The 22,925-nt window shown below is 40.6% G+C and overlaps 1 protein-coding gene across 8 annotated transcripts in view; it reads left to right on the forward strand.

The window, feature by feature from the left end:
* Positions 6,560-22,925, forward strand: part of INPP4B (inositol polyphosphate-4-phosphatase type II B) — a 743,160-nt gene continuing 726,794 nt past the window's right edge. For 5 of the 8 annotated variants that reach the window (XM_021100667.1, XM_021100673.1, XM_013978873.2 and 2 more), the window contains exon 1: positions 6,601-6,843. The gene's annotated coding sequence lies outside the window, so the exon portion shown is untranslated. Of the gene's footprint in view, positions 6,844-22,925 lie in introns of all 8 variants that reach the window. The other 3 variants (XM_003129178.6, XM_021100672.1, XM_021100668.1) reach the window with 3 other exon arrangements.

A 22,925-nucleotide genomic window follows, 5' to 3' on the forward strand; every position in this document is an offset into this window, starting at 1 on the left:
TTCCTGAGGAAGAGGATGGTTGATATGTGGGGGTTTCAGGGAACATAACTGGCACTAATTCCACAGGGAGGCATCTTGGGACCTGGTGGATGGTGGAAACGCTCAGCCATCAGAGCAGATGTCCTCACCCGCTCTTAACCCCCTCCTTGTTTCCCCAGCACTGGGAGTCTGCCCCAGGTGTATCCCTTCCTGCACTGGATTTGTTGACCCATGTGTCTCCTTCAGTGGGTCACAAGCTCCTTCTGGAAGGAGGAGCCATGTTTTATTCAGTTTTATCTGACAGTTACGAAGGTTCTAAGAACTTAAAGCCTAGGTCATTGAACTTTATTTATTTTTAAATCAAGTTATAGCCAACTTGAGCCTCTCACCACACTTGCTGAAATCTGTCAGTCAGGGGAGCTCCTGTTGTGGCTCAGCGAGTTACCAACCTGGCGAGAATCCATGAGGATGCGAGTTCTATCCCTGGCCTCGCTCAGTGAGTTAAGGATCCGGCATTGCCATGACCTGTAGTGTAAGTTGCAGATTGCAGAAGCCGCCAGGATTCTGCATTGCTGTGGCTGTGGTGTAGGCTGGCAGCTACAGCTCCCATTTGACCCTTGGCCTGAGAACTACCATATGCCTCAAGTATGGCCCTAAAAGGCAAAAAAAAAAAAAAAATATCAGTTTTTAGGGTCTGCCTCACCTCTTTTGGACCTTCTGCTTGGAAGTAGGTTTACTCAGTCCTGAGAGATCTTCTGACCCATGGTTTCCTCAGCACTTCTGCACTCCTCACAAGGTCATCAGAAACCTTAGACCCCCACATGGCACAGGAAGGTCTTGAGAAGCCATGATCCATCCATCTGGAACCTTTCTCTATTCATCTCTCTAACATGCTCTCCATTTTTCAGCGTGGAGCTTTTTCTGATCAAAATTGGTCTATTCCAGCCTAAATCAGGTCACCAGGAGATGGTAAACCTGGATTGTACTAAGGAAGAAGGGACCCAGAATGATAAATGGACAGGAAGATTGGATGTAGAGAAATTTTTGAAAATAGAGTGAGAAGGATCTCTTTGTATGCTCAAGAGTGGGATGCAGGCTAGAGACACTGAGGAACAAGATGTGGGAAAAATATTCCGGAATATTGCTATAATCAATGGCCCTGATTATCACAAACATTCCTTACAAGTATGCCTGATATGTTTCTCCTTCATTTTATGCCACCAGTGGCGTAATTAGGTAATAAAAAAGTCTTTGAAAATGGGGAGGAAGAAAAACAATTAACTCAGATGTTTTCATTTTGAAGACTTCCGTTAAATGAAAAGCTTTATATTTCTCAAAATGAAGCAGCATAATACTGCAACCTCTACTCCTTGAATATAGCAATCTTTACCCAGTGGTTGTCTATAATTTCTCCATTTCTGATTCTAAGCTTTTTCTGGCATTTACTAAACATAATCATGTGAGCTATTGTTCTGTAACTTTGCAGATGGTACTCTTTAAGAAAATAGAATTTCAAATAATATGTTAGTGGAAAATTATATATATTAGCAGGTATTTTTTCAGATAAAAATTTCTTCATACAACCAGATTTAAAAAGCCAGATTTCCCCAGGGCAAATATTCTTAATAGATGCCATTCCAGGGGATCTGTGTGTTTACTGAAAATATATTAAAAATGTGAAGTGTAGGGAGTTCCTGCAGTGGCGAGGTCGGTGAAGAATCCAACTGTAGCAGCTCGGCTCAGGTTGCTGTGGAGGTCTGATCCCTGCCCAATGCAGATCTCAAATAACCATATCATCTATCATCCCACTATAAATATGTGTGCATCTGCTTATATTTTTTTCTAGGGAAAAGTCCACAGCACTCTTCAAATTCTTGAAAGCTTTGCTGACCAGAAAAATGTTAAGATTCACCATCCGGTTATATTTGAAATATAATTTCATATGGAGAAAGGGAAACTTCCTACACTGTTGGTGGAAATGTAAGTGGTGCAGCCACTAAGGAAAAAGTATGAAGTTTCCTCAAAAAACTAAAAATAGAGCTGCCATATGATCCAGAAATCTCACTCCCAAGCATGTATCTAGACAAAACTATAATTTGAAAAGATACATGTACCCTATGTTCATAGCAGCACTATTCACAATATCCAAGTCATGGAAACAACCTAAATGTCCATCGACAGGTAAATGCATAAAGAAAATGTGGTACTTATACACAGTGGAATACTACTCAGCCATAAGAAAGAATGAAATAATGCTATTTGCAGCAACATGGATGCAGACAGACATTATCATACTAAATGAAGTAAGTCAGAAAGAGAAAGACAAATGACATATGATGTCAGTTATATGTAGAATCTAAAATATCGCACAAATGAGCCTATGAAACCGAAACAGACTCCAGACATAGAGAATAGACTTGTGGTTGCCAAGGGGGAGGAGGAGGGAGTGGGATGGACTGGGATTTTGGGGTTAGTAGATGCAAACATTTACATTTAGAATGGATAAACAACAAGGTCCTACTGTATAGCCCAGGGAACTATACTCAATATCCTGGGATAAACCAGGGAAAGAAAGTAAATGGAAAATAATATTAAAAAGAATGCATATATATATATACACACACACACACATATATGTATATATAACAGTCACACATATATATATGTGTATGTATAACAGTCTGTGTACACACATATATATATATGTGTGTGTGTATATAACAGTCTATGCAGCAACTACTACAACATTGTATATCAAACTTCAATAAAAATAAAAAATGTAAGATTTATATACATTTTAGAAATAACTATGGTGTAAGTGAGAGAGCAGAATGTCTATCTTTGATAAATGTAAATGGTATCACACTCATTCCTTTCATTAAAAATTTTACTAATTTGCCATAAACAAAGCTAAGGTAAACTGTCTGTGAAATACTTGATTCTGTCCTCATGCTCATCTAGTCTCATGTCGAGATCATCAGATCATCCTCTTACTTTTACAGCATCTGAGGGCACCACCATCACTAAGACAGTATCTAGACAGGAGAGCTGGAGGGAGAGAAGGGGGGACAAAAGGGACAGGCAGTCTATGCAGGCCCTGTGAGGATGAGGCTCACACCTGAGGGACCCATTACCCTCACTCATGATTTAAACACGCACACTCATTCACACACAGAGTTGTCATGGCATTTTTCCTACCTGCCTCCTTCTGCCTTTTGTGCCATTATTCATCAAACAAGGATTCAGAGATGATAGTGGTTACGGAGCACCTACTCCTTCCCACATTCTGGGAATTTTTTCCTTCCCTTCCTGCCTCTGCCCACCATTATTATCCACCTGATGGCTATAGCAGCTGCTTTGGGACTGCAACTTGACCTTGATCTCTCAGCCATGGTTGTTTGGACTGGAGTTTGGCAGCCAATCGTGATACTTCCTTGAGAATTTGGAAATGGCCCATAGGTTATGAAGTTCAAGAGCAGTGAGTAACCATGTAACTTAGTGGACACTAGAGAAGCAGAGAAGGTCAGTGTATGGGGGCAGAGAGAAGGAAGGAGAGAGAAAAAGGGTGGAGCAGATAGGGGAGTGGGTGAAAAGGGGGAGATAACGTCCTTAACGCATGTCCTTATTTCCAAGTTGTCACTGATACCCAGTTGCATTCCTGTCTTTGGGTTCCTTGGATAGCCAGGCATCTTTACACTAGTTCCCCCCTTTTCCCTAAGTTGGGTCAAACTTCTAATAACATCTCCCATGAATTATAGCCACACACTTACCCACCCACACACAAGATGATCTTAATGTATGAATGTCAAACTTAAGCCTTCCAATGATAAGTTTTTAAAAATTGGGATGAAAACTGACTTGATCTACAAAGTTATCATTAATATAAGTAAAAAAGTATGGTTAAAAAAATCCCTATGCCATACTTGGCGCCATGCTTTAGATGAGACTTTTCACAGAAAAGCCTCACAAAAGTGGACACTCTTCCTTGTGCCACACCGACCTCACCTGAAAAAAACTCTCCAGGAAAAATGAATCTATACAATGAAAAAGTATGAGCTACTTCACTGAAAAAGGAGGGTGTGATGCCAGCCCTGCAGATTCTGGCTTGATTTTTTTGCTTTAGACAGCAAGGTAACTACTGAGAGTCACCTCTGACCTCCGGCCCTATAAAGATATATCAAAAGGAAATGAAAAATATTTTGTCCTTCATCAGAAGATGGAGTTATGTTTGGGGGGCACGAGTGGCTTAAAGTTCAAGGTTTGTAAAAGTGGCTGCTGAATGAGTTTAATAAGCCATAGAAACATCTGAATCCACTAGGCTTATTTGAGGAAAACACCACCAAATAACTAAAAAAAGGTAAATATCAGGCTGTGGATGGATTTTTAAAATGTCATGTGGTACATGCATCTGATTCATTCTCTCTTTCTCTCTCTGCTCCCTCCCTGCGCCCGCTCCAGAATTTAAACTTCCTAGATGATATGCATAGGTATGTCAGCCTTTCCCCAGCAGTCCTGTAGATGGTCTGGAAAAGGTCTTGGTCAGCATGATCTATGTCTGGCTTTGAATTACAAGAGGGTTTTCTGGGTATCTCACTTTAACTGTTCATTTTCTCAAAGCCAGTTGCTGCATCTATTTTACAACTCTGTCTTTTGGAAGGAACATTTTAGTACTTCTGGAACTTTGGCAGTCTTCAAACACACACACACACACCCAGAGCTCCCTTTAAAGTTAGAGGACAGATATGTTAAATGTCTTTTGAACTGAGTGGCAAAGCTCTGGCACCCTGATGTTCTGATATTCTTTCACCCTTTCTGTATTTTAAGAAAAGGCTGAAACTCTTGTCCAATGAAAAAGCTGTCTCGTTCTGCCAGCAGATCTCTACAAATAGGATTTATCCATTGCTTCAAGCCGCAAGTATGACACAGGTGTTTTTTTTTTTCCCCCAAGTGGGTGTGTTGAGAACCACCTCATGCAGGAGAAATTTAATTGTGTAATGGGCCCCTCCGGTGTGAGCCACAGCCTCACAGGGCCTGTGTAGACTGCCTGTCCCTTTTGTCCCCCCTTCTCTCCCTCCAGCTCTCCTGTGATGGTGGCTGAATGTACCAGAAAAAGCTTGAAGAACAGGGAAGGGCCGCAGGGGAGAATGGGCCAGGCCCAGTTTCTGGCCCATAGTGTTTTTTAATTCCTTTTGTAAACATTTATTGACGCTAGGACGTTAGGCATTGTTCCAAGTTCTGAGGAAGAGCAATAGGAAAAAACAAACAAACAAACAAACATCAAAGTCTCTGCTCTCATTGATAAAGCTTCTAACCTGCTGGCTGGCAGTGAAATGCTTGCGGAGAGAATGGATGCCTAGAGTAGGAAGTGACAGCAGGGGTGACAGGTGGGGACAGCTACAGCTTCCCACTTGGTGTAACATTAAGCCCTGACTTAACCCAAATCGATGTTACCATCCTAACTTTGGGATTCCAGTCTCTCTGCGTGGCAAATGTAACCTGAGCATACTGGTATTCTCACTCCGCCTTATTATCTTTTAAAAGTGCCCTTACCGAGGGTGCTTGCCTGGACTGGGGCTGGCATTCCCAGCTTTACCATTACCTTTGAGCAGCTCAGTCAATACCTCTCCACGAGAACCGCCAGGTGGCACCTGTAAGGCGCAGATGGGGAGAGGCATTTGCCCCACACCCCGCAACCCGGAATAGCCAGGCAGCTTGCCTTCGCCCGTGGGCTTGTTTGCGAGGAAGTGAGGGAGTTTTAGCCTCGGTTCAGACTGCGCGATTACGTACCCTGTTTTCCTGACACCCAAACAGACAGAGCGTAGATTTGTCTCCACGCGCCGGGGCTGCCAAAGGCGTGACACACGCCTGTGGGGAACAGCTCGGCCTCAGTCCCCGAGCAGAGACGTGGGGACTGCGGCGGGTGGTCGGTGGGCTGCGCTGAGCTGGAAGCCTCGCCATTGCCCAGGTCTCCTCCGCCCTAAGTCCGGGCCCAGGCAGAGGAGTAGTAAGAGAGACAGGTCCCAGAGTGGTGGCAGGCAGAAGTCCGGGGAACGGGGCGGGGACGGGGGGAACGTCGCTTCCCTACCCTCCCGGACTGAGCCCGGTTCTGGGGCGCCCCCTTTCGCCGTTTAAAAACCCCTGTGGTTTCCGTGGCCCCGGCCGCGGCGTGGCGGCCTCGGGTCACCTCTCACCACCGCTCCGCAGCGGTGCTCCTGGCAGCACAGGCTAGGGACCGTCCCCGCTGGCAGAGGGGCCCAGCAGAGGGTCGGGGTGCGGGGTGGCGGTACACAGAGTGAGCCTGTTGGGGTCATTTCAGGTTGGGCGGCGGGGACATCAACTCCACTCCATCGGTAGTGGGAGGCGAGCTGCGCCAGCTGCGCGACTCTTGCTGCCGTCGCTGCCTCTGTTCGGGCGCCGGTGACATTGGGAGGAGACCGCTGGGAACCAGCAGAAGAGGAAGAGGAGCAGGGAGGGGTGGGATTGGAGGGGCGGGGGGGGTGCGGGGGGAGAAAGTAGCGATTGTGCCAGGGGAGCATGTGAGCAGGGGAGAGGCGGCCGCGCCGGCGACAACTTCTCCGGGGCGCGCGCGGCGGGGCGGGGAGCGAGCGGGGAGCGCGGCGGGAACCCGGAGCCCGAGGGAGGCGCGGGCGCCTCGGGGAGCAGCCGCTCGCGCCCTGCGCCCTGCGCCGCCGCGCCGCCGGCTCGCTTCCTCCGGGTTCCCAGCCCGGGTGCTGAGGCTCCGGTCTATAAATAGCAGGTTACAGCTCTCGCTAGGCGCGCACACGCTCACCCGCGAACGCCGGAAAGTCAGGCTAAAAGTGTCTGCTGCTGCTGCTGCCGCCCCCCACTCCGCCTCCAGGAGAGGTAATTACCCGCCGGGGCTCCCAGGGCCGGGTGGGGGGTTTGGCCAGGGTGGTCTGGGAGGCGGTGGGGAATGTGTCAGGCGTTGGAGCGGGTCTGAGAGCGGGGTGGGGGGGGTCACGTCCTGGCGGGGGGTGGTGAGGGAGTCTTGTTTGGCATTAAGTTTCTCAGCCTGGCAGCCCCGATAGCCCCATACGGCCCTCGCGCCTAAGGGGTGTGGTGCGCTGCCTCTCCTCGGCAGCAGGAGTACCCCTGACCCCCGCGGACACTCTGGCCCGGCGCCGCTCGGTCGGGCCCACGCGCGGGTTCACGTTCATCCTCACCCCTTCACACTCACTCTCAGGGCCCCGGGTTAACTCCGAGCTCTGGCCTCGCTGACCTTCCAAGGCTGCGCCCACCCTCGCGGTCCCTTTGGAGGGGCTGCGGTGGCCAGAGGGAGGGGGGGCTCGCTCTCATCCCTATCCCGGCCACAAAGCTGCCAACGCCGCCCGCCCCGGGAGAAGTCGCCTTCAGGGCGAAGGGTGGGGGTGGGGTGGGGGTGGGAGTGAGGGTGCTTGATACTGGGGTCTCAGTTGCCCCGTTTTGGGCTTTTCCTAAAGAGTCCCTGTCATGACCACCCTCGTTCCACTCCCAGCAACTCAGCCCGCTACGTGTCTCTTCTTGGCAACCAGACATCACTTGTCCTCCCACAGAGAGGTCCTTCTAAAGGGTCAGAAAGCCAGGGCCATGACTTGAAAGCGCGGTGGTGGTGCTGCTGGTGGTACTGTGTGTTGTGGGGGGAGCATCGTTGTTTGAAGTCTGAAAACTGCGCTGCAGGGTCCGCGAGCTCTCAGGGCACCTCTGGCACGGAGCACCCAGGCCAGGGATGTTCGGAGCTAGGGGTCGTTCCTGAAGGGACTTTCAGGCTTGTCGCTGGGACTAAGACCAGGATGCTGGAGCTCCAGGTACCTGTTTTTGCCCCTCCCTTTGCCTCTGAAATCTCCTCCCTGTTGGGGGGTGGTTTCTGTCCCTAGAAGATGGAGAGGCACCAGCAGTTTCTATTTGGGGACTAGAGGTTTATAAGGGTGAGGATGTGCATGTTGATGAGGTTGTTGCTGCTGCTGCTGCTCCTGCTCCTGCACAAAACTTACCGGAAAAACCGGGGAGGGTTTTCTCTTACTCTTGTTTTAATGATGAAGATTCACTTTCCCTTTCCTCTCCCCCCCCCCCCATCTCCAGAACTAGGTTTCCTCCCTTTCTGAAATGTGTTATTTGAGGTCATTACATTTTGTGACTCCAGGTGTTATATTTTTGCCCATCTCTTTCCTCTAGTATGACAGAACTTGTTTGTCAAGGTGTGGCTCTGTATAAGTGAAAGCCTGGAAGACAGAGTAGATTTGTCTTCTTCCTGTCAAGGTGGGCACTAGATAGGTCGTTTATAGGTGTAGGACTGTATTTCAAAGACCTTGCTTGTAGTAGGAATTTTCTTAATGGGTTCTGGACCATCCATGGTAGTATTCTGACAGTGCTAAAGCAGCATATAAGGTGCAGAGAATCACCAACAGAGCAGCTGGCTAGTGCAAGAAGTTGGGTAAAAGGAGGCCTGGGTAAGTGGGCATTGTCACACTTAGTAGACAAAGAAATGCATTATCTTGTGTTCTTTTGCGATATATCCCAGTAAAACATTGATATGAAATCAGAGTAAATGATCAATGGCTTCGTAATAGGTACTTGGGCATTTTAAAAATAGAACCTCTTGGATTTGTAGTAAAGTCTTTTTTTTTTTTCCTTCGGTGTATTTCTTTAAAATGTGATGTAGCACATTGTCCTTGAAAGGTTATAAAGTGTGCCTGGGAAAGAGAGTCTAGATCTTCACTGTCACTAGGAAACATAGGTGCTGATTGAAATACTGCTCTTATTTTGGAAGAATAGGCTCTTTGATGAGGCAAATCAATATTTGTGATAAATTAATGACCAGTTAGGATGTACATAGTTATAATTGTGTTTTGCTTTTGATCCTTTGATAAAGTATAAGAAAAAACAGGTAGACCAAGTTAGTCCTGTTCCTGCAGCAAGTTTAGACCGTGTTCCTGCACATGGTCAAAGTTACAGGCAGAAAATACTTTTACATGTTGGGTTTCAGCTTCACTTTGGGGATGCACATTGACTGAACGACTTGATTACTCATAGCATAGACTTGTCAGTTAAATTTGATTATAAAAATCATGCTCTTATATTTGAGTTGTGTGAAGTGGAAAATCATTAAGCTGAAGGAAAAGCCAGATATTTGTTCTAAATTGTGCAAATTGAAAGTAATTCATTTCCTTTCTGAGACCTGGGAGTTTCTTCTAGTACAAGTAATATAAATCCCCGCATGGATAACCAAGGTAACAGTTACTACTTCGAGGCAAAACCCAAGAGGGCAATTCTCCTAAAGACAGAGAAAAAAGTGCAAACTGATCTCATCTCTCTTAGCAACCGAATGGTTGTCAGTTGTCAGGTAATTACCTGACGTCGAGAATACAAAGTTAACAAAATTATGAAATCATAATTAGTGAGCAAAATGCTTACTGGATGTCTATTACATTTTCTCATTTCACAGTGCACAGTCCCCAGCCAGTACTAATACTAGATATACAAATATCATAATTTCTGTAATCTGTGTGGAATAAATCCTTGTCTTCCATAGCCATAGGGATTTGAAGAGATAGAAGTGCGCTCTTTCAGATAATCTCAAATTAAATGTTAATGTTCGTTTGAAAGCTGAATCTGTCTCTTCTGTATTCTTTACCTTAATTTTTTACCATGTCCTAGCTAGCTTTCTAGAGCCCTAGGGAATTGGCTTCATAGCCATATTGTTACTACCTTTTAATACTGAGTTAGAAATCTTTGATTATAAGGACTCTTAAGGATACGCTCATAAATACACACGCTTTCATGGTTCAGGCTCAGAAATGAGATTCTTAGACAAGTAATTTTAGTTTAAATTCATATGACGATGCTGTGATTGCATTTTTGTGTGCATGTGCAAGATGCACTGAGCTTATGTTTTCCAAAACTTGAAATTCTCTATGTACCTAAAAACACGTTAAGATGTGGGAGAACATTTTAAGGAAGCTTCAGAGCCCCAGGCATCATTGTCCTTTCAATCAAGACTTGTTAGTGCGTTTATTTTGAACATTTTCACTACCTTGAAGACCAATAGGAGCATTTCAAAATGCTTATGAACTTTTACTGTTGTAACTATATTGTTTGTATATCTGCAACTGCTGTGGGGTTTTTTGTATAAGGCACAGTTGTAAACCTCTACCTTACTTCTTGGACGTGTCTTGCTACAGATGGTGTACCACGAGGCCAATGGAATATCTAAGGGTTGCAACTTTAGACTTTTTCCAATTGTCTTTGTAATTTTACTGAACACTGAGAAATGTCATCCCAACATAGTGTGACGAGTTGGATTTTAATATAATATGTGTTCTTAAATCATGTTTTCCAAACTGAGTTTCTTAAATTGCAATACTTTAAGTTCTATCTTCCCAATTGGCAGCCATTCCAACTAGGTGTCCTAATTGTGTGGTAGAGGCCTCAAAATAGCCCTATGCAGAACTCAGTGAAATAGACTTGGCAGTATTCATTTGGTTAAGCTGATTAAAGGAAATATTGAGAAGTTTTCTAGATCATGAGGCTTTGATCAGAAATTCCTTTGGGAATTATCTAAATTAATGATTTCAAGGGGATGGAGGCAACATTTGCCTTCAAGGAGAACTTCTCTCTCCTTTCCTCCTTCCCTCCCTCCCATCCTCCCTCCCTTCTTCCTCCATCCCTTCTTCTTCCTTCCTTCCATCTGTCTATCATCTGTCTTTCTATTTTTAACCTACCCTTCTGGTTGTTACAAGGAAGCAATGCAACAGGCCTAATGTTGAACTCTTTTCTCTATTTTCCACATTTCTAAGGAGGGAGATGTTTGTGGGATATACAGACAGCCTTAATATTCACTGTGAGTGTTAAGGTCTTAAATTCTTTAATATTGAATTCAATTGATTCCTTATATTGAATTATTGGCGTAATAGTGACAATGGAAATCATCTTCCAAGATTACCACAAAATATAATTCTTTTAAATTTCCAAACATGAGTTATTTTAATATATCATTTATTTATACATTGTGAATACTTTAAAAGGACATCCTGAGATCTTTATATGTTTCAAAAGGGAGTGTGATTTTTAAAATGTTAAGCAATAATGATTTAAAGTGAATCTTCTGAGGATTTTTTGCTATAACAGACTTAATTGACAGAAATATGAGTCTTTCACCTTTCACCTTTGTTCTTAAAATAGGTGATTCCAGTGCATTAAATAGACCAAACAGGGAACTACCGTTGTAGAACATAGTGAAGCAAATAAAATATACTCCCTTAACTGTAGCAAAGTTCTCTATAGCATCCCTTTCTTTAATTCAGTCTTTCAGATGTTTCTCATTTCATTTCCTTGGGGCTTTACTTTTCTAGCCAAAAGATCAGAGATGAGCTCCAGCAATTAGCACAACCAAACCACAAAAATTATTCACCGCTGGGAAAATAAAGTAGAACTAAAAAGCAGTGGCATCTGAAATTGAAATTACAGCCTGTGGATGAGAGAGGATTATAGCTATGTCCTTAGAAAGCCTGAAAGTATCATGTGATTATTTAACATTGTATGAAGCCCTTTTGAACATCATCACATGCCAGACTGGCTAGATAACCACGTATTTCACTTGGAGCATTGGCATATGTTACACTCATAATAAAATATGTTGCATACTTGATGCACAGCATGAAAAAAAATCACCCCTTAAAAAAATTTCATGTCTTCATTAACAAAACCCTTACTTTTTATATTTACTAATCTAATCAGATCTTTTCTACCTAAATTTATGAGACAGGGATAATTTTATGGTATGTGTAATATCATTTCTTCATAATAGCCTTCTCTTGAAGCAATTACGAATAAATATGTTTCAGAGCTGTCTTTTTGGATAGATTTGCTTTAAAATCAAGCATTTCCACTTTTCTGAAGACATCCATTGTGCATTTGGAGTCAGAGACAGTGAACACTAGGTGGCAGTGTGCAATGCTTAGTAGCCTTGAGTCTTGTTAACTGATATTTTCATTATTAAAGCTTTTCTTTTAAACAGAATTTATTTATATCACGAGCCAGTTAATGGAATTAAAATCCACAGGCAACAAAATCCTTAGCAGTATATTTAGAAGATCTACTGTTTGTAATACTTTAAAGATTTGATTGTAATATTTAACATACTCTGCTTTTATGTGGGGTCTGCTTATAAGGAATTAATTGAATTAAACATGCCAGAATTCTGCTTATGACTGGGTAAGAGAAGGGGAAAGAGAAATTTAAGAGAACATGAAGGAAAAAAAACCCCATATGGCCGTTCTAAAACAGACATTGCATTAACCGTTTGCACTTTAATCCTAATCCTCTCCTTACACAGGCTGAACAAATTCTTTTTTTCCAGGAGTTGAAGACTATATTGTTAATTATTCTCTATCTTGCTAAACTTGGGACAATGCAAAAAAGAAAAAAAAAGTGCAGATTTTCTCTCTGACACTTCAGCAGTTCCCTAATGTCCTTTGTAGTAGTGATGGCCTGGCTACCACAGTGACCAAATTGGATTTACCATGTAGTACTATAATTTACTTTATTGTGACAGCTGAAATTTATCTAAACCATTTCTTCTTGGTTAATCTGGATGTCAGCATCTCTTTCTTTGGCCGAATGATTAAGCTATAGGTCATGGAAGAATTAAAATTTATTCCATCATCCATGCACGAGAATGGGACCTATGTATTGTGTAGCCACCTGATTGCAACCCCCTCGACATCAATATGGTAGGCGCTGTAACCATGTTCACTGGATGTGGCAGTGGTAGGAATGTAAACCAAGGGAAAATTAATCAACATAAATGGGCATAATTAAGAAATATATGTCTTTTTAAAAACGTTTTACTATGTAAAATTTTAAACCTAATAAAAAAAACAAAACAAATCTCATCAGCCAGCTTCATTGATTGTCAAATCAGAGCATTCTTATTTCATCCACAACCCTACTCACTTTTGCCCCCACCCCGGAGTTTTTGGAAGCAAATCCTAGAAATTACATCAAAGGAAATGTACTTGTGAAGCAGGTATTTACAAAACTAGGTATCATATGAAGGGCAATTTAAAAACATTTAATTATTTACCAGAAGGGAAAGGGGAGGAATAAATTAGGAATTTGGGATTAACAGATATACCCTACTAGATATAAAATAGATAACAAAGACCTACTGTATGACACAGAACTATATTCAGTATCTTGTAATAACCTATAATGTAAAAGAATAGGTATATATTCTGTGTATAAAGTGATTCAGTCTATGTATAACTGAATCACTTTGCTGAAGATCTGAAACACTAAATCAACTATACTTCAATTAAAAATTTTAAAAATAGTTACTAAAGTAAAAACATTACATGTCATTTAAAAATTAGAAATCTTGGCGTTGGGTAAAGTAAACAGTTGAATTCGTTTATGGAAAATATGGCAGACTATATAATTCAGGAATAAACTTCAATTTAGATTCTATGTCATCTATTTTTAATCAGCCTAAGTGTGCAGTACTGTTCCTCGAACACAGTAGGTAGGTGGTACCTGCTCGATAAACCAATGACTGCATTTGGCTTCTTAGATTAAAACAAATATTCGACTGTCTGCATACCTTATCACTACAGTTCTCTTGTGTAATGTGTTGCTTCTAAAGAGGCAGACACTGTAGATACAGCACACCCTTGGCATGTAAGAATTTAGTTTGCATGAGTCAAGATCTTACTACCAGTCTTAAATTATTTATACGTAGTAATCTATAGTTTTGCTGACATATGCATTTGAATCACACAGTTCTAGAAACTGGCCTTTGGGTGAGTTTCCAGTGGTCCAGTGGTCATTCCTCTAGGTGACTTTATGCTCCAGGTGACTTTACATTTCACTGTCTAGAACTAATTACCCCCGGGGAGTGTGTTTGAGAATTTGGCAGTCTTAGAAATTGTTCTTCCCTTTCCCTTTGAGAATATCATGAATCTTCTAAAATATACCATTTAGATTTTGTGTGGAGTTTAAATTTGAAATGAGTGGAATTTTTTTCAGATCTCAAAAATGACAGGAACCATTATGTACAAATCTTTGTGACATTATGTATCTAAGAGAAAATATAATTCCATGGTAGAGAAAATAAGTAATTTGTACCTAAAGGGTATGTGCCATGCCATGTTTTTCATATGTATAAATTATATAGGAAACAAAGCCTCTGTGTAATTTTCTTAATAGTAGACATGTAATTTTTTTGACTTTTTTTTTTTAATTTACTATAATGTTTTCTTTCCTGGGCTGTGTTTTAGAGACTGCCTCCCAATTTATTCATGCTATTTGTATTTACATTTCCCATTTTATATTTTGGGTGGGAGTGAAGAATGGTACAGACTCAGAATAGTGTAACGGGCTTCCAGTTGATTTCTTTCTTTCTTTTTTTCTACTCATTATTTCCCCCAGATGATACATGTGATAGATCTCCATTAAAAAAAATTGGTGTGGAGTTCCTGTGGTGGCTCAGTGGTAACAAACCAGACTAGTATCCATGAAGATGCAGGTTTGATCCCTGGCCTCGCTCAGTGGGTTAAGGATCTGGTATTGCTGTGATCTGTGGTGTAGATTGCAGATGCGGCTCCAATCTGGAGTGGCTGTGGCTGTGGCATAGACACAGGTCCGATTCAAACCCTAGCCTGGGAACTTACATATGTCATGGGTGTGGCCCTAAAAAGTCAAAAAAAAAAATTGGTGAGAGGAGAAGAGTCTAAAGAGGCAGAAAAAAAAATCACCCAAGGACCTATTGTGAGCGTTTTCTCATATTTCTTTCTAGGATTTCCCGTGATTCTTCTATAAGAGCTGAGTGTTCATTATGCTTGTAAGATTGCTCTGTGTGTGTGTGTGTGTGTGTGTGTGTGTGTGTGAGAGAGAGAGAGAGAAAATGAGTGTTCTGACTTTTTTTTCACTTAGAATTGTATTGTTCAATTAAATTTAGAATTTGATTGAGCACCTACTGTATGCTAAGTACTATGCTAAGTTCTGTCTGGTTTATAGCAGTGAATAAAAGGAAAATTCCTTTTCCTGTGCCTGTAAACACTTCTCTAAGCTTCTTTTTTTCTAAATTTCTGTCTGGTAGTCAGGCATACAAATCACTGTCATTTCTTTGGCCATCCTTGTTACTTAGACTTTTGGAATTTTGTCATTTTTTCCCCTGTTAATATGCTGTAATGAATCTTCTCTATATGACCTCATTTTATGATATTCCTTGTCTATCATTTTCACTGTTTTCTTAGGAATGATTCCTGGAGGTAGTATACTGGATACAAAATATGAATTTTTAAAAAACTCCTTGTATGTGTGCCAAACTGCTTTCCAGAAAGACTGCACCCATTTTCATTCTCCCTGGAAGTACAGAAGTCATATCTCCATTCTCACCGCATTGAAGGATTTTATTTTATTTATTTATTTATTTTATTTTGCTTTTTAGGGCCACACCTGCAGCACATGGAAATTCCCAGGCTAGGGGCTGAATCAGATCCACAGCTGCCAGCCTGCGCCACAGCCACAGCAACGTGGGATCTGAGCCATGTCTGTGACCTACAGCACAACTCATGGCAGTGCCAGATCCCAAGCCCACCGTGTGAGGCCAGGGATTGAACCCGAATCCTCATGGATACTAATAAGGTTCGCTTCCCCTGAGCCACAACGGGAACTCCTGATTTTAATATTTTTTAAATTAAGTTCATTAATTGGAATGAGGAAGAAGAGTGTAATAACATCAACTACAGCAATAGCACTTATTGAGTACCTCATACAGACCATTCATCAGGTAAGACCTTTATCTATATTAACTCATTAATCTTCCCAACAACTGTAAGAGGAGGAAAAAAATACCATCCCATTTTAAAGGTTAGGAAACTTATTTTTTGAGAGTTTAACTGACTTCTCCAAAGTCACATAACTGGTGAGTGGTTGAATCGGGTCTTGGACCAAGACTGATTTTACTGTAAAGTCCTGGCTTTAAAGTACTGCATTCTTTCTACCAAAGCTTTATCACGTGAGGCTGAACATTTTTGTTGTTGTTTCAAAGCTCCAAATTTAATTTGATTAATTTATATATTTATTTATATATAGTTATTTTTAACTGATGTGCAGTTGAATTCTATGTTGCCTTAGTTTCAGCTGTATAGCAAAGTGATTCAGTTATACATACACACATATATATATTCTTTTTTAGATTCTTTTCCATTATAGGTTATTATAGAATGTTGAGAATACATGGTAGGTATTCGTTGTTTGAGGGTGAACATTTTTGAAATATTTATTTTCATTTGTACTTTCTTTTTAATATTCATATTTTTAGCCTTTCTTTGAATGTTGGGACCTAGGTTTTCTTTTCATCAATTTTAGTGTCCTTTATGATAATGTCCTCTTATCATTTATGTTATCAGTATTGTTTTTCTCTCTGTTTTTTAACATATAAAAACTGAAATTGTATGGGTGGTTAGGATGAATGTCATATTTTACCTTTTTTTTTTTTTTTGCTTAGACAATACTTTCTCATATATTAAACAGAGCAAAATTTGTCTTAATTATACCTCCTCTAAAACAATCTACATTTAATTCTTTAATGATTTTTTTTTATCACTAGCCCACCCGACACTTTTGGTGTAAGGTGTGAGGTAAGCATTAAATGAATTATTGTCTTGATTGAATTAGGAAGATGTGGTGTATATATACACAATGGAATACTATTCAGCCATAAAAAAGAACAACTAATGCCATTTGCAGCAACATGGATGGAACTAGAGACTCTCATACTGAGTGAAGTAAGTCAGAAAGGGAAAGACAAATACCATATGATATCACATATCTGGAATCTAATATATGGCACAAATGAGCCTTTCCTCAGAAAAGAAAATCATGGACTTGGAGAATAGACTTGTGGTTGCCAAGGGGGAGGGGGAGGGAGTGGGATGGATGGGGTGCTTGGGGTTAATAGATGCAGATTCTAACCTTTGGAATGGATTAGCAATGAGATCTTGCTGTGTAGCACTGGGAACTATGTCTAGTCACTTATGATGGAGCATGATAATGTGAGAAAAAAGAATGTGTACATGTATGTGTAAACTGGGTCACCATGCTATACAGTATAAAAATGACAGAACACTGTAAACCAGCTAAAATGGAGAAAAATAAAAATTATTATATAAAAAAATGCAAAATTTTAGAGAATGAACAATTTGTCATGCTCAAAGCCCATTGCCTACTATGTGCTTAATTATTTGAAGTTTCATAGTCACATAGAATATGGATTTGAAATTTGTGGTAATGCAAAATAATAAAAGGGCAGCAATGATATATTTTTATAAGATCTTGGAAAATATTAAACAAATGGATAAAAGAAGTATTATAAAAAATTTCATTTTTCTGTAGCAATCTTTGAATAATGTACCCATTTCCCACTTCTTTGTGGTTCTGTCACATCATATTATATGTTGTCTGATTCCGGAGGTAAACGAGGTCAACACACACACAACACGCCCCCCGACACTCCCATGTAGTGGCTTTCTGGTTCTGGTGTACTTACTTCATTCTAGTATCCTGTTGGTTTTTAAAATAGTAGCATGCAGGTTTGAAGGCTGCAGTTATTTGTTTAATATCTGGTAGTATTGGTACTGTCTTTTGTGTGTGTGTATTTATATGTCATTTTTAAGATACTCTCACTCGTATTTCTTTTCAACTCACTCTAGAATAATTTGGTAAAATTACCCCAAAATATTTTTAGATTTTAATTGAAATTTGAGTGTACAAATAGAATTGAGAAGAATTGGCAACTTTACAAGATTTAGTCTTACTGTACAGAAACCTAGTGTGTTGCTCAGTAAAGTTTTGATTTGGGGTATTTTTCATGCTGTATGCAAGGGTTTATATCAGACATTGGTCGTTTGTCTAAGTATTTTCTTTTTTCATGATTCACTCTTCAAACTGACCAGAAAATTAGGGAGCATTCCTTGTGTACTATGGGCCCACCTTAACTTTGTTCATTCAAGTTCACGTCTTTGGCCTAACAGCATGTCATTGTCCAGGAAAGGGAGAGGCACTTGAGGCTTGGAAGCTTCTCTTTCCCATGACTGGGCCACAACCTTGCTCTAAGTATATATTTATTTTAAATTATTTTACTTAAATTAGCCTAAGAAGATGGTTTCAGTATGAATATTTAAAACATTAGTATGTGAATAGTTCTACTTCTTCAATAATTCACCAAGGACATAACATAAAATTGTACCAAAATATGTAGTATCATGTGTGTGTGTGTGTGTGTGTGTGTGTGTGTGTATAGATACATATAATATATATATAAATACAAAGTTCCCATCATGGCATGGCAGAAACGAATCCGACTAGGGACCATAAGGTTGTGGGTTCGATCCCTGGCTTTGCTCAGTGGGTTAAGGATCTGGTGTTGCTGTGGCTGTGGTGTAGGTCACAGATGTGGCTCGGATCTAACGTTGCTGTAGTTCTGGAGTAGGCTGGCAGCAACAGCTCTGATTCGACCCCTAGCCTGGGAACCTCCATATGCTGCGGGTGCGGCCCTAAAAAGACAAAAGACAAAAAAAAAAAGTAATAATACAATGCAGCAAACATTGCTCAGTTTGATATTTGGTTCCCAGTTTTCAAATCTGATGAAAGTACCTCTAAGCTCATCAGCTTGGACCCATTACAATGAGTGACAGTGTTGGGTAACTAGCCTGAAGCTCTGAAGCTATTTATTTGGGTCTGTACTCTAGTTATAGAGATCTTTTTTTTTAAAGGAATATCCAGAAAGATTTTCATACTTGCAATTTTTTCATGTCTTTTTAAAATGCTCCATTGCTATATATTTCAGCTCCCGTCCATGGACCCTGGTATCTAAAACAATTTGCTTATTGGAATCATGCAAGAGAGAATGTGTTCCTTTTATTAACATGAGTCCTCCAGGTTTTCCCAAAACTGAGACTTGTTTATCTCAGGCCAATGGACCCCACCTCTGCCGGTGCCCTGTCTCTCGAAGCTGCCCTTTAGACAAGTTGGAGAGTTATTGTGTGCGTGGGTCTGCAGGCCTGCTCATCCACACCTCCAGTTCCAGTTTTATTATTTTAAATGATGATTCCTCCGTGTAGTGGAATTGTACACTAAGCTACGTGCCAGTTACAAGCATCAGGTTGTGGTGAGAACCACGTTCATCTCCCTGCCGAAAACTGCCAGGTCTTCCCCATGCACAGGTCATCACGTCAGATTTTACTAACATCCAGTTTCCATTTCCCATGGAGCTCACTGAGCTCAACAACAAAGGAAAACAAGTGAAAAGCTTCTGATTTGCTTCTGTTAAGATTTCTAGTTTCCATGCCTAGGTTTATATATTTCTTTTTACTTGGATGCTTGAAGCAACAATATACTCACAGTGATGAAAATCCTCTCAAAGCCTCAGGAGAGTTTTCTCCCACTGGTTTAAATTTCCCTGTCAAAATTTCTCAGGTAATGTGATGCTGAGAGAGAGTGTGTGTGAGAGAGAAAAAGATCCGTGTAGACGAGCAAAGCCATTGCAGTGGGGTTGTCAATCACATGACATTTCACTTGGAATTCTAACCCATGCAGATTTACAGCTCTGCAGAGTGTTTTCTGCTGCCAGCATATAATGTTTAATTGTAATAAAAAATGATTTTTAAAAAATCGTTGAAAAATGGTGTCTTAGTTCAAGACGGCATCTCTAGTTTAACTATTTCTGTATTTCACTTTAGGATGACCAGTGTTCTGATTTGCTTGGCGCTGATGGGTTTCCAGTGCTAAAACTTGGAGAGACCTGGGCCAACGTGCCGGTGGGTCTTTAGCTCCACAAACATGTTTGAGAAGTATGGAGAGATTAGTAGATAGATGTTTTCAAGTATCTATTGTACTCAGTAGAAAGGAGAGAGAGTTTTTGGTATATGAAGGTGTTACTTGAACATTCAATGAATAGTAATCACCCTAGAGATGTTACAGAATCTGGACTCAAGTTGTTCTTTGCTGGCAGAAACTGGATATTTTTTATTTATGCAGTTATACTTATTTATTCATAATTTAATCCCTGCATACTTCCAGAAATGATTTGAGAAGCTTTACAGTAAAACCGTATATGAAGATACTGAGTTTTTATGGCAGTTCAAAAACTAAGGTGAAAGATGTATTTTGAAGCTTGGCTAAAAGTACTATGCCTTAAAAATTAAATTTGATAATATGAATGATAACTAATATGAGATCTGAGGTACTCTAGGTAGAAACATACTCTAGGTAGAAACATGATTTTGGATAAAGATGCAGCCATGATTTGAGTAATGATTTGGTGTTTTAAAGTTCCCAGCGGACAGTCTGGCGAGCTGTTGCAAGGAGGGCCGCATATTCAGGAGTTCTGGACAGGCAACTTTCCTTCACAGGCATGTTTTTGATTCTGGCTCCACGCATTCTATCATGAGACACATTTGGGTTGCATTGAAAAAGACTGTGAATTTATTAAAAAGACCTGCTGTAAGCTTTGTTCTTCTGTGCCTAGACTGTAGTGACTTGGGGAAAGTCTTTGTAATCTACCTGAGCCTGTTTTCTCATCTGTTAAGTACAGATACTAGTAACTACCTCACAGATTTGGAGTGAGAATTAATTAGTGGGTCTGTACCCAAAAAATGACTTACAAATATACTGTAAAAACATAGTATGAAAGATATTAACAACCACTAATGTAATTATTATTTTCACAGTCTATATACAAAATGATTATTTAGGACTCAATTACAGCGTTATATCTTACCCAGACAACTCTATAGATTAGGAGTCCACGTTGGTGAATTTTAAACCATAGCTGCCTTATCTGTAAACTGGTTTATTAACATGTGCCTTGCAAAGACGTTAGGAGGATTAAATACCATAAGTGATATAAAGCACACAGTGTCAGACCATAGCAAGTCTTCAATGAATAATAAGTCTTCAAGCTATTTTAGTTACTATGGTTAACACTTTTTATTTTATGTGAATGAGTGAGGAATTGATATATTGGAGTCATCTGACATTGTATTTCCTAAACTTTCAACAGTAGAATATTAAATGACATCCCAGTGTATAAAGTAGATATAAAAACATTTTGTTAGTATGGATGCATTTCCTAAGTTCACATTTTAAAACATGCTTATTGATAAGGGGTCAGTCAATGAAAACAAAGAAGTTCCTTGCTGAACACAAATATGTAAAATCATGGTTCATAGATAATAGTTGTGCAATATATCTGTTCCATCATGCAGTTTATGTTTTACTTGTTTTATTAATTTTCTTTTAAAAAATTTAGTGTCTTTATTTTGTTTTGATTTATTTGGTATTTCTCTTTTGTGTCTTTGGTTTCTACAGTTTCTTCCTCTAGATAGAAAACTTCTCAAGGCTGGGGAGTGTCTTCAGTTTATCTTTTGGACCTAATGCCCAGTAGAAGGCATGGCACAGGGTAGGCCTCAAAAATGTTTTGTGGATAAATGGATAGTCAGTATAGTGAGGCTTATTTTACCTGAGAAAAACCACTGTATTTTTAAAGGTGTTAGAGTATGAAAAGACAAGAAATGAAATAATAAAATAACTAATAACAAATAAAAAATACCTTCTTAATGGAAGTCCAGAAGAATTTTAATCTATAAGTAGAGCTCTTGCCATACCAGAGAAGAATCTGGTCTTTGCAAACGGTGTGTGTGCGCATGCGCACACACATATGGGAGCTCCTTCATGCATATGGGTTTACAAGAGTGGGTGAGGGACAGAGTGAAGGAGATTGGAAGGGATAAACACTTGGGCAGGACCTGCCAAGTGTCAGGCACTTGCCAAGTGCATTGCTTTGAGTATGGTCTCTATTCTTGAGGATTTTTGCCATATCAAAGCTTGATGAAATAAGCCCAGTGAAATGTTTATCATACTTTGGCAGGTGGACTGTGGGAAACACAGACTGTTAGTGGAACTGTGGGGTCAACTGTTTTCTGTCTTTTGGGGGCTGAGTAATTTGTAGAGTTCTTTATCACCCCTGTCTTATCCATGAGAGCCAGCAAGAAAAGGTAGAAACAAATCAGAAAAAAGTAGACTGTATGCTGATAAAAATAACAACAGCTAGCATTTATGGAGCACTCTGAGTGTTTTACTTACATTAACTCTTTTACTCTCTGCAATTGTAGGAGGTAGGCACTGCTGTTATCCCCATTTTACAGGTGAGAACTGTGAGTCACAGAGAGGAAATGTAATAAATTGCAGTTCCATGTTTAGGAAATGGTAGGTCCAGGACTCTGAGCAAATTCCTTAAGCACCACCACTCAGGACCCTCCTCTTACAATAAGACTCTTGGCATATCAGCTGCGGAAGCAAGAGGAAGGCTCATGGCCGTGCCAGTTCCATGTAGGGGTTCTCCAGGAGAGCTTCAGTTGATGGGAAAGGAGTATGTGCCCTTGAGGGTAGCTTGCAGCTATGGTGCCAGGGGCAAAGTGCCCCCTTCTTGCTGTGGTCATTGAAGGGCAGAGGTGATTATTCCAGTTCTGGAGGGAGGCTGGTGAGAAACTAAAGTCGGGATCTGTAGAATCCCTCCTTATGCCCTTTGTTCCATCTTTAAGTTGGGGAAAAATGGGTTTTTAGTTCCAGTTGGATCAATCTGTTGAGTACATAGATATGCATAATATCTGGAGATGCTATGATGATTACAAGCATAAAATTGCCCGGCGATTGGAAACTTTTAATCATACACTTTGAACATTCTAGCCAATTTTTTTTTGTGGCCTAAAAATACATCATAGGTGGAAGGAAACATCTGCTGTGTTTTTCGTGAGAGCTGAGGAAGCTAATGTGCTTCGTTTACACGGTCATTTAAAGTGCATTGGGCACACTTAAGAATTTTATTTGTCACTGAATTTTCTACTCAGAACATTCCACATGTACAAATAAATGTTAACCTCTGTAAA

The sequence above is a fragment of the Sus scrofa genome, chromosome 8 (genome assembly GCF_000003025.6).
Source record: "Sus scrofa isolate TJ Tabasco breed Duroc chromosome 8, Sscrofa11.1, whole genome shotgun sequence".
Taxonomy (NCBI): domain Eukaryota; kingdom Metazoa; phylum Chordata; class Mammalia; order Artiodactyla; family Suidae; genus Sus; species Sus scrofa.